The sequence below is a fragment of the Amblyraja radiata genome, chromosome 11 (assembly GCF_010909765.2).
Source record: "Amblyraja radiata isolate CabotCenter1 chromosome 11, sAmbRad1.1.pri, whole genome shotgun sequence".
Taxonomy (NCBI): Eukaryota; Metazoa; Chordata; class Chondrichthyes; order Rajiformes; family Rajidae; genus Amblyraja; species Amblyraja radiata.
This window is the reverse complement of record NC_045966.1, coordinates 32346474-32371369: the sequence shown is the minus strand read 5'-3', so window position 1 is coordinate 32371369 and position 24896 is coordinate 32346474.

The following is a 24896-nucleotide window of genomic DNA, read 5'->3' as shown; positions in this document are numbered from 1 at the left end:
TAAATAGTATGGCATAGAAAGCTGCAGGTTGTAGTCTATAAAATGGGATTAGTACTGACGGGTCTGTTTCCTGTGTTGCATGACTCCATGACTAAAGAAAGATACCACTCGTGTGTTCAATGGGTGCTTTAATTCAAGGAGAGTTGAGCAAGATTTATGCAAGCAGGATCTCTTTTCAATTTAGTAGCTCCATGGGATCAATTGATGCCTTGCCTGATTTACTCGTCTCTTCAAAATTGATTACTCAGTGTCAATGGATGTGATTTTGGAAGAGGGAACAGAGTGAGCATTCACCCAATTTTCCCTCTTCTGGGTCCAAGGATGTTATTAGCTCAAAATGCATGAAGAACACCAGCAAGTGTGGGTTCAACCCATTTAATGCCCCAAGGAGGAGTCCACTGCAGTACTGTTTGTTACCCCCACCTCAAAAATCAAAGAGATGGGCACAAGAGGTATATATTGGTCAATTTGTGATAAAGATCTGATGTGTGTTTATCTGACCCCCATTTAAAACTTGTCCTTCTCTGCCACCTGCAAAGACTCATGTGCAAAGTTTGAGTGAAACTGGTCACATAGCTTTCCAAAAAAATGGCTGTCACAATTTACTTAGAAGCAGGCAAATGGTAAGTCTCTGTTACATCTCCCCTCTATCTCTGCAAGGAAGGCCCTGACCTTCTATCCTGGCCGTCCCTCTGGTGATGTGCTGAGATTGCTGATAACCCTTGTGGAAAATCAACCGAGATACTAAAATGTATAATGCGGCTTTTACACGGGGCGACTTGACGCAAGAGTTAACCAGAGTTCAACATCGTGGGAACCTCGTGCGATAACAGTGCGGCATTCGTGGACCACCGTGGACCACCGTAGCGCTAACGGCAGGTCATCGTGTAACTTGGTCACTCGGGAGAAAATTCAATAAAATTTGAATTTCTCCAAGAGTGACTTGTACACTTGTGGTTGAGTATTGCAACATTATATGAACGTAGTGGCCAGTGCGATATCCGTGCGATATCCGTAATAACTCTTGCGGGTACCGTGGGAACTCCTGCGAACGGTGAACCCGGAAGCTGGACAGAGGGGACAGAAGGTGATTACATATTATCTTCAGTGGGATTGAATTTAAAAAATAAATAAAAATAAAGATTTACATCCGCATATGGACATCAATTTATTCATGAGTTATGTTAATGAGATTCAAGAAAATAACTATAATCTTTAAAAGGGACTTTAAAAGGGACTTTACTGAAAGGTTACGCATTTTTATGGTCCGTGAGATATTTTTCACATGTACTTCTTTGAGAGATACAGGTCGGAGTCCTCGGGTCCAGGGGTCTGGAACGCTACCAATCAATGTTGTGCAGAGACCCGTGTAAGGAGTGAACTGCACATGCTGGTTTAAACCGAAGACAGACACAAAAAGCTGGAGTAACTCAGCGAGTCAAGCAGCATCTCTGGAGAAAAAAAGCTGATGTTTCGGGACGAGACACATCTTCAGACTCAATTCCGATTAGGATGTCTGAAGAAGGGCTCCGATTCGAATCGTCACCTATTCTTTTTCTCCAGAGATGATGCCTGACCCGCTGACTTACTCCAGCTTTTTATGCTTTTCTTCCCAGATCTGACTTACCTGCTGAGTTACACCAACATTTTGTGTCCTTCTGTGCATATTAACCAGCATTAACCAGCGTCTGCAGTTCCTTTAGACATTACATAACTTCAGATTTTAGAGATATAGCGCGTGGGAACTCCTGCGAACGGTAAACCCGGAAGCTGGACAGAGGGGACAGAGGGTGACTAAAAAAGGTGGTCTCAAAAGGACACATGGGAACATGTGTCCTTCGAGGACGTCCCACCTAATTGTCATTGTTGGATAATCTTTTTAACAGGAACACTTGCAGAGATGGCTCCCAGAAAATCTCAAAGGAAGGGGGTAAAGCGGGTCAGAGATGTTTTTGCCATGCAGGAGAATGAGGAGGAGACGCAGCAAGAGAGACAGGTGGAGAGGCAACAGGAGATGCCACAGATAACACTGCCTGTGGGCTCCTTGGAGCAGGGAGAGGGTGAGCAAGGTGCAATTCAGATTGCCTCCCCAGTAGCCGTTGTAGGAATAGCCTCTACAGACGTAAAGGGAAGATGGCAGAAGGTAAAGTCATATAACTTCACCAGGGAACAAGAGGGGGAACTTGTAGAATGGTTCCAATTTAACGAGATTCTGTACGATAAATCCAGAGAGGATTATAGAAACAGGGAGAGAAAAAGGAACCTGCTGGAGACGAAGGCTGCCGAGTTTCCCGAGTGCTCATGTGAGTTTATATAACGATATATAAGTTCATCAAGAGGAGAACCATTTAATGTTATCCAAGATTTAAAAACATACATTGCTATTGATGTAAAAGTGCTGTGTTTGCAGTTAACTTAAATTTCTCTTATAAGTCTGTCTGTCTGCCCTGCAGCTGCAAAGTAAAAAAGTCGCAGTATAAGAATCGCCTGAGGCCAAGTAGCGGAGGGTGATTGCTATGCGCAACCCTGGTTCCAGTGCTTTTCTCATTACAGTGTCAGTCTTCTTCAGCAGAGGTCCCAAATTATTCATTTGTGTCACGTGTAGTTCACGATGTTCATTCAAGATTTAACGCGACAGCTCGGGAAACGGCGAAGTCACTCGCACGAATAACATAAATGCCGAGTACCGTGGGAACTCTTTATCTACTGCCGTTATATCGTGCGAGACTCGTGCTGGACCACGACCTCTTCACTCTGGTGACATCTTGCGTCAACTCGCCCCGTGAAAAGGCCCTTTAACACTGCATCTCTGCACTAAGTCGTACCCTATTGCTGAAGACCACCAAGAATGTAATAAAGCTAATGTAACAAGCACTTTCTCATAATTGAAGCTGTTGCTCGCCATGTACGAAAGTGATCCATATATAATCATTAGGGAAATCTTTCTTGCACAGATATTAATTAGGCAAAAATGCTGTTAGAAATACAACTTACTTTCACGACAATAACTTGTGATGGCAGTTTGCAGGCTCCTTTGTTAAACAGAGAATGGAACCTGAACTACTTTGCAACTCGATTGCTTATTTTTGTAAGTAGAAATTAACCTGACGCTAAATTCTCCATGGCGATTACACCCAAACAGAACCTGATGGCCACTTATACAAAATGCTTCTCTTTATTAAATCTTGATACATCAGTCAAATAATTGATTGATTCTTATATAAAAACTATGCAATTTATTGGGATTTTAGGTCTATTTTAGATCTACATTATAACTGCTAGCAGCTATAAATCATTGTGAATGAAAAATAATTAAATACATGGCATAGTTATTTAACTATTATGAGAGGCCTTTGCATTCAATCCAATTATTTCCAATGACTTATCCTGTCAATCTTATTAACTGTGAATTATATTGAATTGCTTACAAAAGTACATGTGAGATTTCTGGCGATAAAATGTGTGATTATTCATTTCCAGTAAGTGTCTAATCTTGAATACAATTTACTGCCACTCATCTTCTGTAAAAGAATAGTTGTTGAGGTTGGATGTTAACAGTATAAAGATACTCAGCACAATTCTCAGATCACTTCAGGTGCTGCCCTTATACTATAATACATCTGCTGAATGCAAACACACTTTTTTTACAAGTCATGTCTTATGAACTGTTGCCGAGGCAAAGAGCATGCTCGAAACACCCACTGGAATGATACAGAGTAGGCGAATTATGCCATTGATAAGCATGCAATTCTGAGTTTACTTATTTTAATGCTCAAGGCACCAACATCAGCCTGTCTTAAACATACATGGCCGAACAGAGCTGAGCAGCAGGAGGAAAAACAGGCAGCAGTATTAAATTGATACTGATACTGATTTTTGTCACTATTTTTTGCTTGCAGCTATGAATCTACACATATTTAGCTTTATCTATAACATTTTCAAAGTTGCAGACTGCTACAGGGCGCACTGCGGGGAGCAGGAAGCACTTTCCGATGAGTTCAAACCAGTAGCATCCACCTTTGGTACATTCATCGGCAATCTCTGTGAAATATATCGTAACAGGGAAAGTAAGGAGAGACATGAAAGATTGGGCAAGAGTGGTGGAGGAGCTCTGCCATGGGAAGAGATTACCATGCAGGCAGAGAGAATGATTCAAAGATTTACTTCCAGCATCCTTGAAGTGCAACATCCCTACCGTCTACTGGAAATTCCTGGTCCATGCTCAAAGTGGCGATGAGGCATTTAGGATGGTACTGAGAACCTCAGGCCATGCAGTGGGAGCACACAGAAGCCCTGCCTGAGCAGCAAAGGTATTGCACCACCTCAGTACCCACCCATCCTCTGGCCCATCTGCAGAGGAGCCTGCAGCTCCTACATTAGTCTCATTGGTCATCTTGGTGAATCTACAAAACTGGTATGGAAGCAAGTCATCAATCCTGAGTGACTGCTGATGAACTGTGTACAGTTTTGGCCACCCTGCTATAGGAAAGATGTAATTTAACTGGAAAGGATGCCAAAAAATATCTACTGTATGAGGATGTTATTTGGCCTGGAGTGTTTGAGTTATATAGAGAGGCTGGATATGCTGGGTCATTTTTCTCTGGAGCATAGGAGGCTGCGGGGTGACCTTACAGAAGGTATATAAAATCATGAGAGGCATAGATAAGGTGAATAGCCACAGTCTTTTTCTCAAGGTAGGTGAGTAAAACTGGAGGGCACAGATTTAAAATGCGAGGGGAAAGATTTAAAATAAACCTTAAGGGTACTTTTTTCACACAGAGAATGGTGCACTGAGTCCTTCAAGATGACAATGGCTGCTGATGGAGGAGATGCATGGTGCCAGTGCACGTGGGTCACAGGCTCGCCTCCCGCACCTTGGGCGGCATTCTGGGTGTTCTGAGGTTGGCTGCGGGAGACTCCACAGCACATGGAGTCAGAGCTATGACCATGGGAGGCGAGGGACAGTGCGTTCACAGGTTGATGTGTCCCAGGTCAATGTGTCTATGGACTGGGCAGCTGGAGGCGCTGCAGCTGCCTGGGGCCATCCAGAGGCCGAGCATGTAGATTAGATGCGGCCTGAAACAGCACGGAGCGACGATGGAGGACATCGACAACGCCGCCTGGATAGGTCGACCATTGCAACATCCTGGTCACTGCCAGAACAACGGGCCTTTACGTCAAGTCAAGACTCTACACCTTTAAGGACTTTGAAACTTGAAGGATACGAGAAGGTGCCGGATGCATGGTAACTATTGTGTACTGCCTCATTGTTTTCCATTATTCCACTATACAGTATATAGTTCATAACCAGCGACCATAACGGCTGCAGACGCCCGGTTCTGCTCGGAAAACGCCTACATTTTTCCCAACCGGGGTCTGAAGCACGTTCGGGGACCAGACCCAACGGGTCTGCACTTTGTCTAGTATATATATATATATGTGTGTGTGTGTGTGTGTGTGTGTGTGTGTGTGTGTGTGTGTGTGTGTGTGTGTGTGTGTGTGTGTGTGTGTGTGTGTGTGTGTGTGTGTGTGTTCTGTTAATTAATGGTGGTAATGTACAGTAGTTTAACTCTATTTAGGCAAATATATTTAAATTTTAAAACATAATTAATTTATTTTCACTTCTTTGATTATAGGAGGTGTTTCGCAAGAGGGGAACATGCCTTTGGCAGCACAAGCAGCTGATCACTGGCAGGGTGGTGTTGGGGCAGGGCTTTAGGATGAATTGTACAGAGCCCCAGTCACCATTCACACCCAATGTACTTGTGGACCAAGATCATGGAGGTTCATAGGGTTAGCGGGGCAGCAAGTGCAGGTGACGAGACAGATTCTGTGCAATTTGCCTCAGTGTGTAAGACCACCTTTGTTCCATTACCTTTACTGAAACCTGATGTTGCACCTCGTTATATTCACAAAGAAGGGCTGAGCCTCTATCACCAGTAGCCGTCAAGGTTAATATAGCGATGAACTGCAATGGGCTTTGTTCCTTCTAATGTGTGAGAGAGGTTACTGAGGCTCTCGATTCATAGAGAGGGGACTACACTTCATTTTCTTTTGCTGGAGATGAGGAGATGGAAAGGGCTGCACTGAGGTGGGGGTTTTCATATGGCTCCAATGCCATTTAACAGCATTTGCATTGCACTGTTGGTGACACAGGGCAACATAACCATACACTGGAGTCACCACATCAATGTCAATGGGTGCGTGATGTCAGGAGTGAATTATAAAGCTACCCTGGTACCCAGGCCTGTTGTTATGGTGATGGGACGGAGGAGAAGCACAACATCCTTTATATTTTCACCCTTGTCACCAGTCATGGCCTCAGCAGTGGTTGTCCAAATAACGCCTCGTCCCATCTTCTCCATGGAGTCAGGATGTCCAGGCAAACATGCTCTATCCAATTAGTCGGTGAAGCATCTGACTGTGTATCACTTGTCCAGCACAGAGTATAAAGTGTGTTTGTGCGTGCTGACTGTGTTTGGAGAAGCTGTTTGTATAGCTGTGCCTGCTCAGGAGACTGTAGCATGAGGCGTGCATCAATGCTGAATGTGTGAGGAATTCGATACCGATTGTGATAGAGGTGGGTGGAAGAAGCTGTCCCTAAAGCTGCTGGATGCAGTCGGTAAGGGCTGGCATTTGGCATTGTGGTCCCCCGCCTTGGCTGATTGTGTGAGGAGACTGAGATTCTACCCTCGTTAAATCCAAGCGTCAGGAAAATATCCCCTTCCATAGCCTTTTCAGCATGTTGTTCAGGGGGTCGCTGAGATCTTGCAGACAGGATTTCAGCTGCTCAATCATAGCCTTCAATGTAATATGCTAAATCTCAGCAACTGCCTTCTGCCAGTAATATAAGAATGTTGTTTTCTCCCCCAATATACTTTATGCATAACATGCACAGTGAATACTATCAGGACGTAATTTTATCTATGGTTGCTGTACTATGTGTTCAATATACTCCTTCACCACAGAGCCTTTGCAATGGCTGCACTCAGTTTCTGTATGCCCCTCAGCACGCACTTCTGCACCTTGGAACGAACCAGTTGGCATTACAGACATTTCTTTGCACTGCCAGATCAACATGTTTAGGGCAGACCAGTGCATCTTTCATGATTATGAGCATCATCCTGCAGGAGTTGATGTCTGATTCAGTGTGTGCCTCTGGGAACAGCCTGTGGAGCACGAAATCCGGTGTTACGCAGCTAATCGTAGTGAACCTTGACAAGGGCCACTTCATTCCCCACCAAATCTTCTTGCAAACGCAGAGTCCAAGAGGGGGTGGGCGATCATCTCATTCTCACTGCAGAGACCTAAAGGGCAGCAGGCAGCATCCGGAGACAGAAGAACATTGTGCCACTCTTCACATTTTCTGAGTCAGATTCAGTCCTGCAATGCTTATCAGCATATACTCCAGCCACAGTGTACACTCCTTTTAAAGGATACATGCTGGTTTTAACTGATACAAGGTGCGATGGGAGAGATTTAATAGGAACCTGAAGGGCATCTTTTTCACACACAGAGTGTGGGGTATATGGAATGAGCTGCATCCCATCATTTTTTCCGGGGGGATGGGGGAATCTCACGATGAGGGAGAATCTAATTGAAACCTTCCGAATAATGAATGGCCTAGATAGTGTGGATATGCAGAAGATTTTTTCAGTAGGGGAAGAATCTAGGACCAGAGGGCACAGCCTCACAATAAAAGGACATACCTTTATAATTAAGATAAGAAGGAATTTATTTAGCAAAGTGTGCTGAATCTGTGGAATTAAATGCCAGAGATGGATGCGGAGGCCAAGTCAATAGGTATTTTTTAAATGGAGATTAGTAACTTAATTAGTAAGGGTGCCAAAGGTTATGGGGAGAAGGCAGGAGAATGGGGATGAGAGGGAAAAATAGATCTAGTCTACTCTGCCAAGCTTGAATGGCAGAGTAGACTTGATGGACTGAATGGCATAATTCTGCTCTTGTGACTTATGGTCTTATGGTCTCACATTGTTAGGCATCCATTCTTAGCCCTATCCAGATATTAATAGCATGACGACTGGGTGACACAATCCAGTGACGTGCGGTGAGGTTAATGGCTGGGGAGGCACTGGCTAGTATCAGAGACAGATTTACACACATATGAACCCGATAGAGGTAGCTTAAATTCACCATTCAATTGGCAGGTTGCACAGTGACTATTGGTTAGGCGACCATATGTTTCATATTTTATATCAGCATTCTTTACAACACATGCATACAGATAAGTTACGTATTCGATTCACGTTTTATAGGCAAATGAGTTCCACTATTCATACTCATTCAACACAAATGAAAAAAAATATTGCATGGTCTCACCTTTATTTGTAAATGCTAATTCCTGTTTGGCTTGGAATCAGGTCGCATTAATCAGGTATTTTAAAATCTCACTGTTTTCCTTTACCTTAGCATTGTGGATGCTGATATTTAATCTCCGCTGTTCATTCAAAGCCAGATCTATCCTTGAAGTTCCAAAAGTTTTTAAAGCAATTTGGCTTTGAATGTGAGTTTTTTATGTTTGTTAAGGCTCCTTGGTAGATTTTTAAAGTCACAGAAGGCTGGGAAAGCAGTAAAGGCGATTCTTCGTAGCACAGCCACACAGCCAGTCTTTTTGTTGGTACCGCTCCATTTGAAATGACCGTGTTATTTTCTGTCCCTTCGTTTGAAGTAGGTCCTTAGGCTCAAACATTTTATCACTCCCTGTTTTGATTGAAAGTCCAATTTTGAGAATTTTTTAAGGTTAAGTGCCTGTCCCACTTGGGCGACCTAATCCGCGAGTTCCGGCGAGTTTGCCCTCGACTCATACACGCAGCATGGTTGACACGAGGTCGTAGGAGGTCTTTGTAACTCTCCTTCATGCTCGAGAGTGGTCTCCATGTACTCAAGGCCTCAGCTAGGTCGCGGCGGTTTTTTCAATATGTTAAAAAATGTCCGCGAGTAAAAAAAGGTCGTCATGGAAAAAATAGATTATTTTTTTACTCGTAGGTTTAGTCGTAGTAGGTCGTAGTAGGTCGGCATGTTAAACGTAGGTAATCGAGGGTAGTCGAAGGTAGTCGAAGGTAGTCATAGGTAGTCTTCATCATAGTCAAAGTGAGGTCGAAGGAAATCGAAGGAGGTCATCTTCACTCTCCACTATTCGGTGTTCAATTTTCCCAAAGTTAGTCGTAGCTAGTCGTAGCTAGTCGAAGCTGGTCTTCAACATAGTCGAAGGAGATCGAAGGAGGTCTTCTACATAGTTGAAGGAGGTCTTCAACATGTCATTTTTTTGAACTCTTCTAACCTCGCCAATTAGATCGCCCAAGTGGGACAGCCCCTTCAGATATAACGTTTTCCATTTTTGCAGCCGCTGGAAATTTTTTGCTAGAGCTAGCTAACGTGGAGGGAGAGATACAGAGGGATAGTAACAGGCACACGCTTATTGCCCACGCTCCATCCAGTTTCTGAGGGGTTGCGCAATCAGAGAGGGGACTCAGCTCGTCGCTGCCTCACCTCTTGTCTCTCCCTGTATTTGCAGCAGAGCTCTGCAAATTTGGCGATTTTGACTATAAAAAATGATAGGAATCATCCAGAAATGACATTTATAACACAGATCAGTGGAAAAATCTTTATATTTATTTTATTTTATTTTATTTTTTTCTTTACGTTTCGTAACAACTATTTTCATTGGAGTATGACAGGTGAGGCTCTGCCTCCCCTGAGCGCACGTCCGACACAATCTTAATAATTAGCAGTCAGTATCAGTTGATTGGAAGTGAGTTAATCACACATTGCAAACCCTGCTCCAGTTTTCAGGGCCTGTCAGGCTATTTTTAATTCACAGCACACAACACCAGGAATATTAAGCTAAACCAGCCTCGATAATGTCAATTAAATGGGTTGCCTAACTCATTTTATTAACTATTTTTAATTGGAAAGAGTGCAGAGAGGATTTACGAGGATGTTGCCAATACTTGAGGGCCTGAGCTCTAGGGAGAGGTTGGACAGGCTGGGCTATTCCTTGAAGGATGATGGGTGATCTTAGAGGCATATAAGATCATGAGGGGAATAGATAGGGTGGATGCATTGAGTCTTTTGCCCAGTGTAGGTGAATCAATAACTTGGGGATAAAGATTTGAGGTGAGAGAGGAAAGATTTAATAGAAACCTGAGGGGCATCTTTTTCACACAGGGAATGGTGGGTATATGGAACAAGCTACCAGAAGAGCTAGTTGAGACAGATACTATAGCAACATTCATATAGCATTTGGACAGGTACATGTATAGGAAAGGTTTAGGTGGGACCAGAGTAGATGGGGCATCTTGGCAGCTTGGACAAGTTAGGCTGTAGGGCCAATTTCCATGCAGTATAACTCCATGACTCTATGTACTGGTAAGTTGTCTAAGTGGTCATTCCCTGTTTGAGGACGCATCAGGGTTATTCAACTACAGGAGGCACCAAGGCCACGCCAAAGGATAGTTCTCTGTTTATGCACTTGCTTTCTGAAGGAATCATTTGACAGCGTTTTGAGCTTCAACAGCAGCATTCCAGGCAGATAATATTTCTCCCCTCTTCAATCCTTTCCCCACTCACTTAACCTAATATCTTATCTCCTTTTCTTTCTCTCTATACCAAATCCAAAATTGTGACTGAAAAGTACATCTCCAATTTTAAAATTGGCTTCAGGACTGCCTGAGACCATGACAGGTGCTACATGAGTGAGTGAGTCTAGCTAATTAAACATTGATCTGCCATAACATTATTTCTTAAAGGTAATTGATTTCTGCGATCTGTAGGGTTTAAATATGTCACAATCGTGGCATTAACAATAAGCCACTCACAACTTTGTCTCTCTAATGCTCTCTGACAGAACATTGTCTATGGCTGAGATATTTTATATAAAATTATTCATGTTTAAATGCAGATAAGTGTTGTGTTAATTTTCATGTGCTCTTTGTAATTCTTTGAACAAGGTCATCTTAGTTCTACTAACAGAACAGGACAGAGAAATTTGGCAACATCTAGTTGTTTCTTCAGTAATTACAGTGCCTCATCTGAATTGCCCTATCCCGATAAGCTTAAACTTTACTTATAGACTTTAAAGATACAGCGTGGAAACAGGACCTTCAGCACACCGAGTCCTCACCGAAAAGTGATCACCCCATACACTAACACTATCTTACACACTATGGACAATTTACAATTTTTATTCCAGAACCATTTAACTTACAAACCTGTATGTCTTTGGAGTGTGGAAGGAAACCCAAGCGGTCACAGCGAGAACGTACAAACTCCGTACCGGCAGCACCATGATTCAGGATTGAACTCAGGTCCCTGGCGATGTAAGACAGCAACTCTACCACTGTGTCACTGTGCTGCCCTGATCACCTCTTGTGTGAAGACATTTTACAAAATCATTGCAGAATTTATCTTTTACTGGTATCCATATCCCCAAATCTTGGAATTTAGAAGAACGTAATTTTCAGGATCTTTCCGTGAATCATATAAATTTCTAAGTAATTGCTTCATTAAGTCAAAATATCTTTGTCCAATATCCACATGAATATTTTTCACCAGGAATCACATGATGAGGATTATCTGGAAACATGTTTCCTTGCCAAAATGATCAAGATACTGAAAGTGTCGGACAAAGCACAATGACTTTTTCTGGCGTGCATTTTATGATAAAATTTGGCATGTGATTTGCTTCATGGACTATTATTTTACAGGGATTGTAGTCATTGAGGAAATTAAAATTCTAGATATTGTTTATCTTCGAAACCAAGAGGTTTGTGCCATTTCCTGTGAAGTATTTTGCACCCATATACAAGAACAAAAGAAACAGGAGACAGAGAAGGCCAGTTGGTACATCAAACCTATTCCAGCATTCACTAAGATGTTGGTCAATGCAACTTTCCTGCTCTCTCCCCATACCATTTAACTTATTTTAAGCCTCACATTGGCAACAATTTTGTGCATGGATCAATTGATCAATTGAATGGGTCACTCAATATTTTCCTCTCCTGCTACGACAAAGGACCCATCGTTTAACAATGTTTGGTGATTGTTGTGAGGCAAATGAATCTTTTACGCTACTCGTAATTTACTTAAACTTTATTTAAGCTTTAAGCAACTCATTTCCGTAATACATAACTTCAAAGCGTCTGGAAAATATCGCTGATTCCACAGGCCTCACCGCACATGCGCACACTCTGGAAAGGCCCCGCACATGCGCACACTTCATTCTCCCCTCCTATTTATAAGTTGAGACGGTCAGGAGGTTTAGGACGTCTTGATGACCATTGCAGCACTGGAGCATCAGGAGATAGTGGTGTTTCAATAGCTGGTGGTACATATATTGCTTGGTCATCAACTTCACCCATATTGTTATTTACATTTTCAATTTTAAAATTACTTATAGAAGTTTCCATAGGGGTTGATGGGAGTGTTGTAGGAAGTTCTCGATTAATATTATTAAGGAGTGATGGAGCTGATGGAGAAGACGGACATGGTGCAAGGTCACGAAGTGAGACAGTTGACTAACATCCATCCTGATACTTGATAGTTGCATAAGAAGGGTTAACATCAGTCAGTTCAACTTCATCAACAAAAGGGTTCATTCTTATTGATCGGACATACCGATGAAGCAACATGGCTAGTCAACCATGATGGCAGAGAAGTACCACTAGAAGAATGCCATTTGAAGTTAAAGAACCGCTCATGCGGAATAGTATTGGTGGTAGTTGACAGTAGAGATCTGATGGAGTGTAATGCATCTGGCAGAACACACTCCCACTGCTGGGTATGGAGAGAAGGCAGGTACGGGATACTGAGTTGGATGATCAGCCATGATCATATTGAATGGTGGTGCAGGCTCGAAGGGCCGAATGGCCTTCTCCTGCACCTATTTTCCATGTTTCTAAGTTTCTATGTTTATTAGTTGCAATTCCTCTATTAGAAAGGTAGTCTTTTAAATCTTTTGACATGAATGAGGTACCTCTATCAGAATGTACGTAACTTGGAAATCCACAGAATGAAAACAGTTGATCTAAACATTTGATAACCATAGCAGCTGACATATTTGGACAAGGAAAGGCAAATGGAAACCTTGCATATTCATCAACCATGGTAAGTATATAAACATTTCGAGAGGAGGATGGTAAAGGCCCTTTGAAGTCAATACTCAAACGTTCCATAGGTTGAGTAGCTTTGATCAAACTTCCTTCTTCAGGACGGAAGAACCTTGGTTTTAATTCAGCACAGATTCTACATGAAGCACACATCATCTTCACATCTTCTGTAGAGAAAGGTAAGTTTTTGGAACGAACAGAGTGTAACAAACGAGTGACTCCAGGATGACACAGCCTGTGAGTGCAGAAGAGTGAGTGCAGAAGAATGAACAGAGGCACAAAATGCTTGAGTCAATGTATCCGGTGCAACATTATCCTTACCTGGGCAGTACTCAATTGAATAACTATATGCAGATAATTCAATCCTCCATTCATGAATTTTACTGTTTGTAATCTTCGTACGTTTCCGATTATCCAGTATAAAAGCTACTGAACGCTGATCTGTTATCAAAGTGAAATGCTGGCGAGCAAGGAAATGACTCCATTTTCTCACTGCTTCATTAATTGTTGTAGCTTCCTTTTCGATAGGTGGGTAGTGCAATTCACTACCTTGGAGAGTACAAGACATGAAAGCCACTGGTCGACCTCCTTAATTTAATGTTGCTGATATTGCTAAATCAGAGGCATCACATTCAACAACAAAGGGGAGATCCTCATCGATGGCGTGTAATGTCGCAGATTCTAATTGTTTCTTTAAAGAAGTAAAGGGACCAATTGCTGTAGCGTCAAGGGGGAAAGATTTTGCTCTAATCAAAGGTTGAATTTTGTCAGAAAAATTTGGTATCCATTTAGCCTAATATGCAAACATACCAAGAACTCTTCGTAGAGAGTTTTAAGGGCCTGTCCCACTTGCAGGCGATTGCATGCGTTTGGCACGACCAAACGTGGTCACTTGAGGCGTACGGGCACCGTATGGCCGCGCGGGGCCGGTCCCACGTAGAAGCGCGGAATTTTGCGGGGCTGGTCCCAAGATCGCGCAGGGCTCCGAAAATTTGATAGTGTCCGAAATCTTCGCACGCCAACGGCCTGTCGGCACGCAGGCGCATTGCGGTCGTACGCAGCGTCTTGACGGAGTACGCAGTGTCTTGATGGCGTACGCCTAGTGTGTGGCGTTGCGTGATGACGTCACCGCCCGACGCTGTGCGTCGTCCAAATTCAGTTGGCCCGCCTCCTGCCCAGCTGATTGGTAAGTATGACGCAAATGACGTCACGCGCGAACTTAGCGCATACTTAGCACGAACTTCGCGTGTACTCCGCTTCCGTTTGGTCGCGCCAAATGCACGCAATCGCATGCAAGTGGGACAGGGCCTTAATGTAGCTGGAACAGCTATCTCTAGGAGTGGGCGGAGTCTTTCTGGATCAGGCTTGATTATATAATTTCCAACCTAATAACCAAGAATATTAATTGATGACACGGATGTTATTGACTTTGCCTCATTTAATGTTAGATTTTTAGAATGTACAATTTCTAAAAACCGTTGTACATTTTCGTCATGTTCAGCTTGGTCTTTTCCTGCAATAGTTATATTATCAAGATAAGAGAAAGTATCTTTAAGGTTTTCTTGTTTAATAAGTTTGTCTATCTCTCTCTGAAAAACAGCCACGCCATTAGTTACACCAAAAGGAACTCTGCAGTAGTGGTATAATTTCCCATTGACTTCAAACGCTGTGTATTTCTTCTCTGATCCTTTCAAAGAAATTTGGTAGTAAGCACTTTTTAGGTCAAATTAGAGAATATCTTATACTTAGCTAATGTATTGATAATCTCTTCTATACGAGGTAATGGATATGCATCAAGCACCGTGAACTGGTTTATAGTTTGAGAGTAATCAATGCAGAGTCTCTTTCTATGTCTCTCCAAGGGGTCCTTAACCACGACAACTTGTGCCCTCCAAGGGGAAGAGCTGGGTTCTATGATACCCTCTCGTAAAAGATTAGTTACTTCTGTGTTGATAAAGTTTCTGTCATCTTTACTAAAATGTCTTGATTTTGTAGCAATTGGCTTGCACTTAGGGGATAAATTAGTGAATAATGAAGGACATTCAACAGATGCAGCTGAAAAACACACAATACTGGTGGCTTTGACAATACAAGATCAGGCATAGTTCCTTCATACTTTATTTGAAGTGATCTGTGCTGTTTCTGAAATTCCTGACCTAGAATTATATCGCTACACAAATCTTTCAAAATACCAAGACATACAGATTTATAACTAGTTTTGTTCTGAACAAAGTCTACAATACAAGATTCAATAATTTGAGTATTGTGAGTTGTCAGAGCCATCGAGATTTCTCTATTTGAAGGAATTATAGTTAGATTTAGTCGGGACACAACTTGTTCACTTATAAAATGTTCTGAACTGCCAGAATCAAGTCGCACATTAAGTGTATGGCCATTGATGGATACCGTTGTAGCTGCATGAGACAAGCTCTGAGGTAATGCAGGTGTAATTGCACATAAAGAGGGTATACACATGGCAGCAGTCACACTTTTAGTAGTTGCTTTGGACTTGCATACTCTAGAATAATGTTCCTTCTTGCCACAACTATTACAAGTTGCCTCTCGGGCAGGACATATCTCTCTATTATGAATATTACCCCCGCAAAAGTAACACTTCCTTTTCGAATAAGTATTTGCTGCAGCAAGGGCACATTTATCAGTAAAAATTATTTCAGCTTGCTCCATATTCGTACTTGGGGGAGATTCTTTTGTAGTAGTTGCAGCAGAATACACATTAGATGAGCCATAAGCATCTGAATTTTTCTGAGCCGAGTCTAATGAGTAAGCTTGATTGTAAACTGACTGTAAATCCAAGGTTTTGTTTTCTAATAGTCTCTGTCGTATTAAAGGCGATGCCAAACCATTGATAAAAGAGTCTCGAATAAATTCCTGTCGATATTGATCAGCCGTAACTGCTTTGAAGGCACAGTCTTTACTAAGTCTTTGAAGTTCTTGTAAAAATTCATCAAGTAATTCATCAGGTTTTTGTTTCCGAGTAGCAAGGAGGTGTAGAGCAAATATTACGTTAGGTGTCTTAACGAAGAGTCTGCTTAGTACATCAATAGCAGTATCATAAGTTGTACATTCCTCTATGTAATCATATATATCATAAGCGACAGAGCTTATTAATGTCCTGAATTTGCCTGGTAAATTGTTGCCACACTCATCAAAGAAGTTATTTAGTGTACGGAGCCAGTGCTTCCATTCCTTTGCAGCAGTAGGTAAGTTGGGATCCAGATCCAAGCGTTGTGGTTTCAATAGTTTCTCCATCTCGATGTCACACTGCTTAGATTCTGAGATTGAGTTGCTTAAATTGTTGTGAGGCAAATTAATCTTTTACGCTACTCGTAATTTACTTAAACTTTATTTAAGCTTTAAGCAACTCATTTTCGTAATACATAACTTCAAAGCGTCTGGAAAATATCGCTGATTCCGCAGGCCTCGCTGACCCAAGACCCCGCACATGCGCACACTCTGGAAAGGCCCCGCACATGCGCACACTTCAGTAAGTTTATTTCATTTTTTCAATGTACTGATCTCACGGTACTGATCTTAACTAACAAGGTTTTATATCTGTTTCTCAAATGCTTTTGGATATCATATAATTTCCACAGTCCACCAATGTCCTAAAAAATTTTTAAATAGTGATCTTGGCCTTTGAATTTACATTGATTATTAGATTATTTTTATACACATAAAAGTCATGGCTACTCAGAACAATTTGTAAGAATGTCTATTGTTGTTTACAGAGCTTTCTATGCTTTTCCTCTCCCCATCTTTGTGCTCTCCTCCAAAGCTACAACTTTGATATTTATAATGCACAACAATACTGCCATCTTGCACATTTTCAGTTTTATTTTCCTTTTTGGTCATGTTTTCAGTTGTCTAGGTCATGAGCTCTGAAGTTCCCTTCCTAAACCTCTCAGCTCTCTGCCTTTAACTCTACCATTAGAAGTTTCTTCAAACCCAATTAATTCACCACATATTTGGCTTCCCATTCTCATAAATCAGTAAAGTAAGTTTGATGATTATTCCTGTGAAATCCTTTGACATAGGAACACAGAAAAGTAGGAGCAGATACCTTTTCAGTCCATCAAGCCTTAAACACTCAATTCACTCATGGCTGAGCTGCTGTCTCAATATCCCCCACCTCTCCACCCCCCCCCCCCACCTCTCCACCCCCCCCCCCCACCTCTCCACCCCCCCCCCCCCACCTCCTCCTCCTTCTCCTTCTCCTTCTCCTTCTCCTTCTCCTTCTCCTTCTCCTTCTCCTTCTCCTTCTCCTTCTCCTTCTCCTTCTCCTTCTTCTTCTTCTTCTTCTTCTTCTTCTTCTTCTTCTTCTTCTTCTTCTTCTTCTTCTTCTTCTTCTTCTTCTTCTTCTTCTTCTTCTTCTTCTTCTTCTTCTTCTTCTTCTTCTTCTTCTTCTTCTTCTTCTTCTTCTTCTTCTTCTTCTTCTTCTTCTTCTTCTTCTTCTTCTTCTTCTTCTTCTTCTTCTTCTTCTTCTTCTTCTTCTTCTTCTTCTTCTTCTTCTTCTTCTTCTTCTTCTTCTTCTTCTCTTCTTCTTCTTCTTCTCCTTCTCCTCCTCCTCCTCCTCCTCCTCCTCCTCCTCCTCCTCCTCCTCCTCCTCCTCCTCCTCCTCCTCCTCCTCCTCCTCCTCCTCCTCCTCCTCCTCCTCCTCCTCCTCCTCCTCCTCCTCCTCCTCCTCCTCCTCCTCCTCCTCCTCCTCCTCCTCCTCCTCCTCCTCCTCCTCCTCCTCCTCCTCCTCCTCCTCCTCCTTCCTCCTCTTTCTCCTTCTCTTCTTCTTCTTTCGTTCTTTCTTTCTTTCTTCTCTTCTTCTCTATCCTTCTTCTGTCTTACTTCTTTCCTTTCTTCTTCTTTCTTGATGGCTTGAATCCATTCAAGTTCTGAGAAGTGGCCCACAACATTTGTCTTGGCCCCATTCCATTCCGTTCTTTTCTCCCGACCACTGTTCTCTTTCCCCTGAATTTCAGTTCCATTTCCCTTTACTCACCTTTTTCACTCACAGCCCCTTCCCATATTCTTTCCCACTTGATTTCTGATCCCATGTCTGCCACTCTCCAGCTGCCAGCTGCTTGCTTTGCCTAAAACAGCATGAGTTTGGACAGAGGCCAATTGGCTTCCAAAATGTCATGTACAAAGTAGCCCTGAGGGTTTGTGGTCATTGCATATGCTCAGTGGGAATGGCAGCATGGCAAGGTCCTGTTTCCACAGGCTGAATCTGTCTCTGCGGCTGGGAAATTGTTAACCAAAATGCCAGCCCCCACAGAGCTCCAGGAGTCTGTGTTTCTGCCAATTACATTATACTAAAGGCTCTATATAAATACAAGTTCTGCTCTTTAATAATAGCCAGCTGTCTTGGTTGGTTATTACTCTCCAAAATAGGCAACAAATTAATAGCCGTCGCGTTTGATAGCTGTATCTTTTAGCTCATGTTCATAAATTCATGTCATGGGAGCAGAATAAGGCTATTCGGCCAGTCAAGTCTACTGATATCATGCCGGATATCCTTGTCTCTGAATCCCATTCTCTGGCCTTCTCCCCATAACCTTTGACACACTTACTAATCAAGAATATGTCAATCTTCGCTTTAAAAATACCCAATGACTTGGCCTACAACAGCCATCTATGGCAATGAATTCCACAGATTCACCTCCCTCTGACTAAAGAAAGTTCTCCTCATCTCCTATCTAAAGGTGCGTCTTTTCATTCTGAGGCTGTGCCCTCAGGTCCCAAACTGTCCCACTTGTGGGAACATCCTCTCCACATCCAATCTATCCGGGCCTTTCACAATTCAATAGGTTTCAATTAGATCCCCCCTCATCCTACTAAACTCCAGTGAGCACAGGTCCAGCGTGTCAAATGCTCATTATATGTTAAACCAATCATCCCCATTATCATTCGCGTAAACCTCTTCTGTATCCTCTCCAATGCCAGCATATCCCTCCTCAGCTATGGGGCTCAAAACTGCTCACAATAATTCAAATGCAGTCTGACTAGTGCCTTATAAATCCTCAGCCTTACATCCCAGTTTTTATATTCTAGACCTCTCGAAATAAATGCAAACATTGTATTTGCCTTCCTTTCTACCGATTCAACGTAAATTAACCTTTTTGGAATCCTGCACCAGCACTCCCAAGTCCCTTTGCATCTCCGATTTTTTAATCCTATCCCCATTTAGAAAATAGTCTATGCCTTTATTCCTACGACACTCTCGCATTTTGGTTATTGAACTATACTGAAGTAAATTGTAATATCCCAAGAGAGAAGTAAAGTGGAGAAAGATGAGAAAAGAGAATTTTGTTTATTATTTGCATCTCATCTTGATTCAAGAGTATTGGATATATGACACATTTAACAGCATGTCATGACATGGAGGTGTCATTGGCTGATGCTGTTTAAGTCCTTTGTCAGCGTTAGTTGAAGATGGAAATTCCCCCATGAAGTACTATGTCATGGCAGTTGTTCCACATCTAGAACTGAAACTGGTAGTTCAGATTTAAATGGTATTAGCTATCTCTCAGCACGGATTGCTGTCGGGTGTGTACACAAACAGAAACATTGATTTGCTGTCACTTGTCCCAGGCTGCACCTTTTGACTGTCTAACTGCAATTTATTGCTGGATTCGACATCAGATAGCGTTGCCGATCTTGGACTGCTGAGTAATATTGCGATGGCACAGCGGTGAAGACACAGAAAGAGCCACTCCTATTAGCATGTTTAAATATTCTGATTTAAAAAAAAAGGTAGTTGGTATAATTTTTTTAAAGTAGAAAGATTATACTAAATAGACTACACTTGGCTATCATTCTGGTCACCAGTTATAAAAAGAATGCAGGTACTTTGGAAATGGCACAAAACAAGGTCTACAAGGAGGTAACCCTGTCAGGTAGGTGAAGTCACATTAGAGTTATGTTTATTAAAGCCTTCCATAAATTTAAATGCATCTATTAGTCAGAAGGATGACATAATAGATGTCTTTAAAATTATTGGTTTTATTAGAGTAGGCATACAGAGGCCTTTACTCCTTTTAATGGTTTTAAAACAGTGTTGTGTATCACCTTGACAGTGTTTGTTACGAAGTCCTATAGCAGTCTTCATTGGCAAGGTTCATATAAGTATTGTAAGACAAATATTTTATGGCTAGGTAAGCAGAGATGTAGCCAAGCAGATGCTCTTAGCAGGATGTTGCTAAGGAGATCTCCATAAGGAAAAATACTATATGACACGCCAGTAACTGTTGGGACTGAAGGCAGATAAATCCCCAGGGCCTGATGGTCTGCATTCCAGAGTACTCAAGAACAGGCACGGAAATCGCTATTAAAACATGGAGGGGACACCATTTCCTTGCGTGCGTGTGCCGCATGCGCACACACATGCAAGGCTTCGGCTGTGGGCCCTGTGGACGGTAACATCGGGAGCTGACCTGGTTGGCGACCGACTCCAAACTCCAGCAACAGCAGCTTCACCTGCCCCGAATCGTGGGGCTTGAATCGGCCAATTCATGGGGTCTTTCATCGGCCGGCGGGGGCTTCAACATCGGGAGCCTCGATCGCCTCGATGCAGCAGTTTGATTTTAAGCGCGCCGGGAGCTTAAAGGCCCCGCGAATGGGCCGATTCAGCCCTTAGAAAGCATCTGATAAATATTACAAAATATGGGGGAGATTGTCCTCCACCTCTCAAAGCATGGGGGGGGGGGGGGGGGGGCGTGTCCCCCTGTCCCCCCCCCAGGATTTCCGCACATGGTAAGGAGGTGGCCTTAGAAATCGTGAATGCAATGGAGATAATTTTCCAGTATTCTCTCGACTGGATCAGTTCCTATGGGCTGGAGGGGAGCCACTGTAACCTCACTTTTTAAGAAAAGAGGGAGAGAGGAATGTGGAATTATAGACCAGTTAGCCTTACATCAGTAGTGCGGAAGATGCTTGAGTCGATTGTTAATGATGTTATAGCAGCGCATTTGGAAAGCAGTGACAGGATCGGTCAAAGTCAGCATGGATTTATGAAGGGGAAATCATGCTTGACTAATCTTCGGGACGTTTTTGAGGATGTAACAAGTAGAATGGATAAGGGAGAGCCAGTTGATGTGGTGTATCTGGACTTTCAAAAAGCCTTTGACAAGGTCCCACACAAGAGTTTAGTGTGCAAAACTAGAGCACATGTTATTGGGGGTAGGGTGTCGACATGGATAAAGAACTGGTTGGCAGACAGGAAGCAAAGAGTAGGAATTAATGGGTCCTTTTCAGAATGGCAGGCAGTGACTGGTGGGATGCTGCAAGGCTCGGTGCTGGGACCCCAGTTATTTACCATATATATTAACGATTTAGACCAGGGAATTAAATATGACATCTCCAAGTTTGCGGATGACACAAAACTGGGTGGCAGTGTAAGCTGCGATGAGGATGCTATGAGGATGCAGGGTGACTTGGATAGGTTGGGTGAGTGGGCACATGCATGGCAGATGCGGTATAATGTGGATAAATGTGAGGTTATCCACTTTGGTGGCGAGAACAGGATGGCAGATTATTATCTGAATGGTGTCAGATTAGGAAAAGGGGAGGTGCAACGAAACCTGGGTGTGCTTGTACATCAGTCACTGAAAGTAAGCATACAGGTACAGCAGGCAGTGAAGAAAGCTAATGGCATGTTGGCCTTCATTGCGAGAGGATTTTAGTTTAGGAGCAAGGAGATTCTACTGCAGTTGTACAGGGCCTGGTGAGACTGCACTTGGAGTACTGTGTGCAATTTTGGTCTCCTAATTTGAGGAAGGACATTATTGCTATTGAGGGAGTGCATCGTAGGTTCACCAGGTTAATTCCCGGGATGGCGGGACTGACATATGATGAAAGAATGGGTCGACTGGAATTTAGAAGGATGAGAGGGGATCTTATAGAATAGAAACATATAAAATTCTTAAAGGATTGGACAGGCTAGATGCAGGAAAAATGTTCACGATGTTAGGGGAGTCCAGAACCGGACGTCACAGTTTAAGAATAAGGGGTAGGTCATTTAGGACTGAGATGAGGAAAATCTTCTTCACCCAGAGAGTTGTGAACCTATGGAATTCTCTGCCACAGAAGGCAGTGAGGGCCAATCCACTGGATGTTTTCAAGAAGGCGTTAGATTTTTCTCTTAGGGCTAAAGAAATTAAGGGATATAGGGAAAAAGCAGGAACGGGATACTGATTTTAGATGATCAGCCATGATCATATTGAATGGCAATGCTGGCTCAAATGGCTGAATGGTCTACTCCTGCACCTATTTTTCTATGTTTAACACGGTATTGTTTTGAATGAGCTGAGGAGTTAAAATGGGTTGCTCGAAATGGTCTCCTTTACTGCCACGGTGAGGTCAAAGGCAAATCAGAGGATCAGCACCTCTTATTCTGCACCTCTAATTCAATGCATAAACAGAGAATTTTCCAATACAGGTGACCCACACTCTCTCTGTCCTTTCTCACTCCTTCTGAAACACCTAGGTTCTCTAGCACACCCACTGCTTTCCATACCCGTGCCCTCCTGTCACTAAATTTCTTGCTCATTCTCCACCTGATTCCTCACCTACTGGAACCCCAATAATCTCACTTTTCTGTTCCCATCTGCCATCATCCATCCCTCATCCCACCCTTCACTCATCACCTTCCTTTCCCATCATATTCAATGATCTTCAGACCTTTGTTGTCTCCATTTCACACTTCCCAACCTCTGTTGTCATTTGCACCCTCACCTCCCCAAATGGCTGTATGCCCATCAACACCTCCTCACCTGGATCCACCAACTTGTCAGCCTTAGCTCACCATCCTGCTCTCCTCTATACTAGTTATTTCCTCTTTACACTCAGTCCTGAGACATCTCGACCCTGAAATGTTGACTATCACAGATGCTGCCTTACCTAATGAGTTCCTCCAGCAATTGTTTTTTGTTGTTGCTCCAAGCACTTGTGAGGCTCTTTCTAAGGTCACAGATATCAGAGAACAAATGTGAGCATTGGCCCTATAAATGGAAACTATTCAGGAGAAACTGAATTGATAATTGTTGGAATATCTGTTAGTGAACAGGGCAGGGAGGTGGAAAATCATGCTAGTGATGCATTATATGATCATGTATATAATCTAGTGGAGGAAATGGAAATCCCACTGAAACTCATGATGAGTTTCCAGACAGGCACAACAGAAATGAGCACAGGACTCTGGCTACGTTAATTTCATCTTTAATACTTTGAAGTTGTGTGAAGATATTTCCAAGCCAGAGACTGTTCTATTTGGTGGGAAGAACAAGCAAAGATATAATCAAAGAGGGAATGGAGGAGGAACGTCTGCTGAACGCGAGGAACTAGCTGTCAGTGGACCTGGCTGAGACAAGTAAGGGAGATGGAGATAAAGGAAGGTGAAATAAATATATAGCGGAGAAAGGAACAGAGTCTCAACATGATAAAGATAGATAGGGAAAGGCTGGAGGTGGGAGCATAAACACTGGTGTGGATGATTGAACCAGATAGCCTGTTTCCATGCAGTTTTTGTTAAGAAAAGTTTTGTCCAGAGTGTCCACTCCCCATAGTGAAGAACAGTACACAAATATATACTTCTTTTTTAGTGCTGACTGTCCAAATCACAAATTTAATTTAACAAATATAAAAAATATGTTTTTGTCTATAAAATGAACCCACATTTTCAGAGTGCACTCCCAATTAGATACAGCTTCATTGAACCCAGAGTCCTGCACAAGCAAGCTGTGTGTTCATGCCTGAACATATATTGGGAATGTAAGTGAACTATTTGGACGTGGGTGGTGGGGGCTGAATTATATACCATAGACAATCCTGTCTTGTTTTTTCAGCAGTCACTTAATAGGAACCAGAGTACTAACTTTAGTACTCTGGTTACTAGTGGCCTACCAGCGGGCTTGGAGCGCCGTTTCCTGGCGGGGACCGCCCAGCACCTTGGCCTCATGGCGGCACAGCGCTGGAGCGCTATCGCGGAGCGGAGCGGGCGATGCCTTGCCTGGGTCGCCGCGCTGGATCGACGTGCTGGAGCTCTGGTGAGCTGAGACCGCCGTGTTCAACACCTCCGGGCTGCGGGTCTGCGGAGCGGAGTGGGCGGCGCCGATTTCAACATCGGGAGCCTGTGAGCTCCAAACTGGCGCGGCCTTGTCTGCTTCGGAAGCCGCGGTCTCCAGCTAGATAGCGGCCGTTCCAGGTGGCCCAGCCGCTGAGAGGACTCTCCTGACGCCGGGGCAAGACCACCCGGTGAGAACGACCAGGAACATCGGGCCTCCGTAGAGGCAATTGCGGTGGCCTCAATAGGCCTGACTTTGGGGTGAACTTAGGATAGGGACTGGACATTGTGCCTTCCCACACAGTGGTGTCCATTGTGGGGGGATGATTTTTTGTCTGTAAGGTAATCCTGTTAGTCTTTGTCCAAGATGGCTGCCGTGAAGGGAGAGTGGACGCTGGCGCGCTTTAGCTGCCGCTGCTCTCTCTTCACATTGTGTTTTTGATTTTTGTTTTTGGACTGAATTCTGTTTTTAATTTGTGTTTCTGTGATGTCTTTATTATTTATTTTATTCTGATTATATGTTTATATTTCCTGTTAACCTATGTAAGGTGTCCTTGAGATGTCTGAAAGGCGCCCAATAAATAAAATGTATTATTATTATTATTATTAACTTTAGGCACTTTTCACTCTCTGGGCTTCGAAGTGGTCTAGTTGTTTTGGTGTGTTTTAGTTGTCTGAACTAAAAGAGTGTTTTGGCT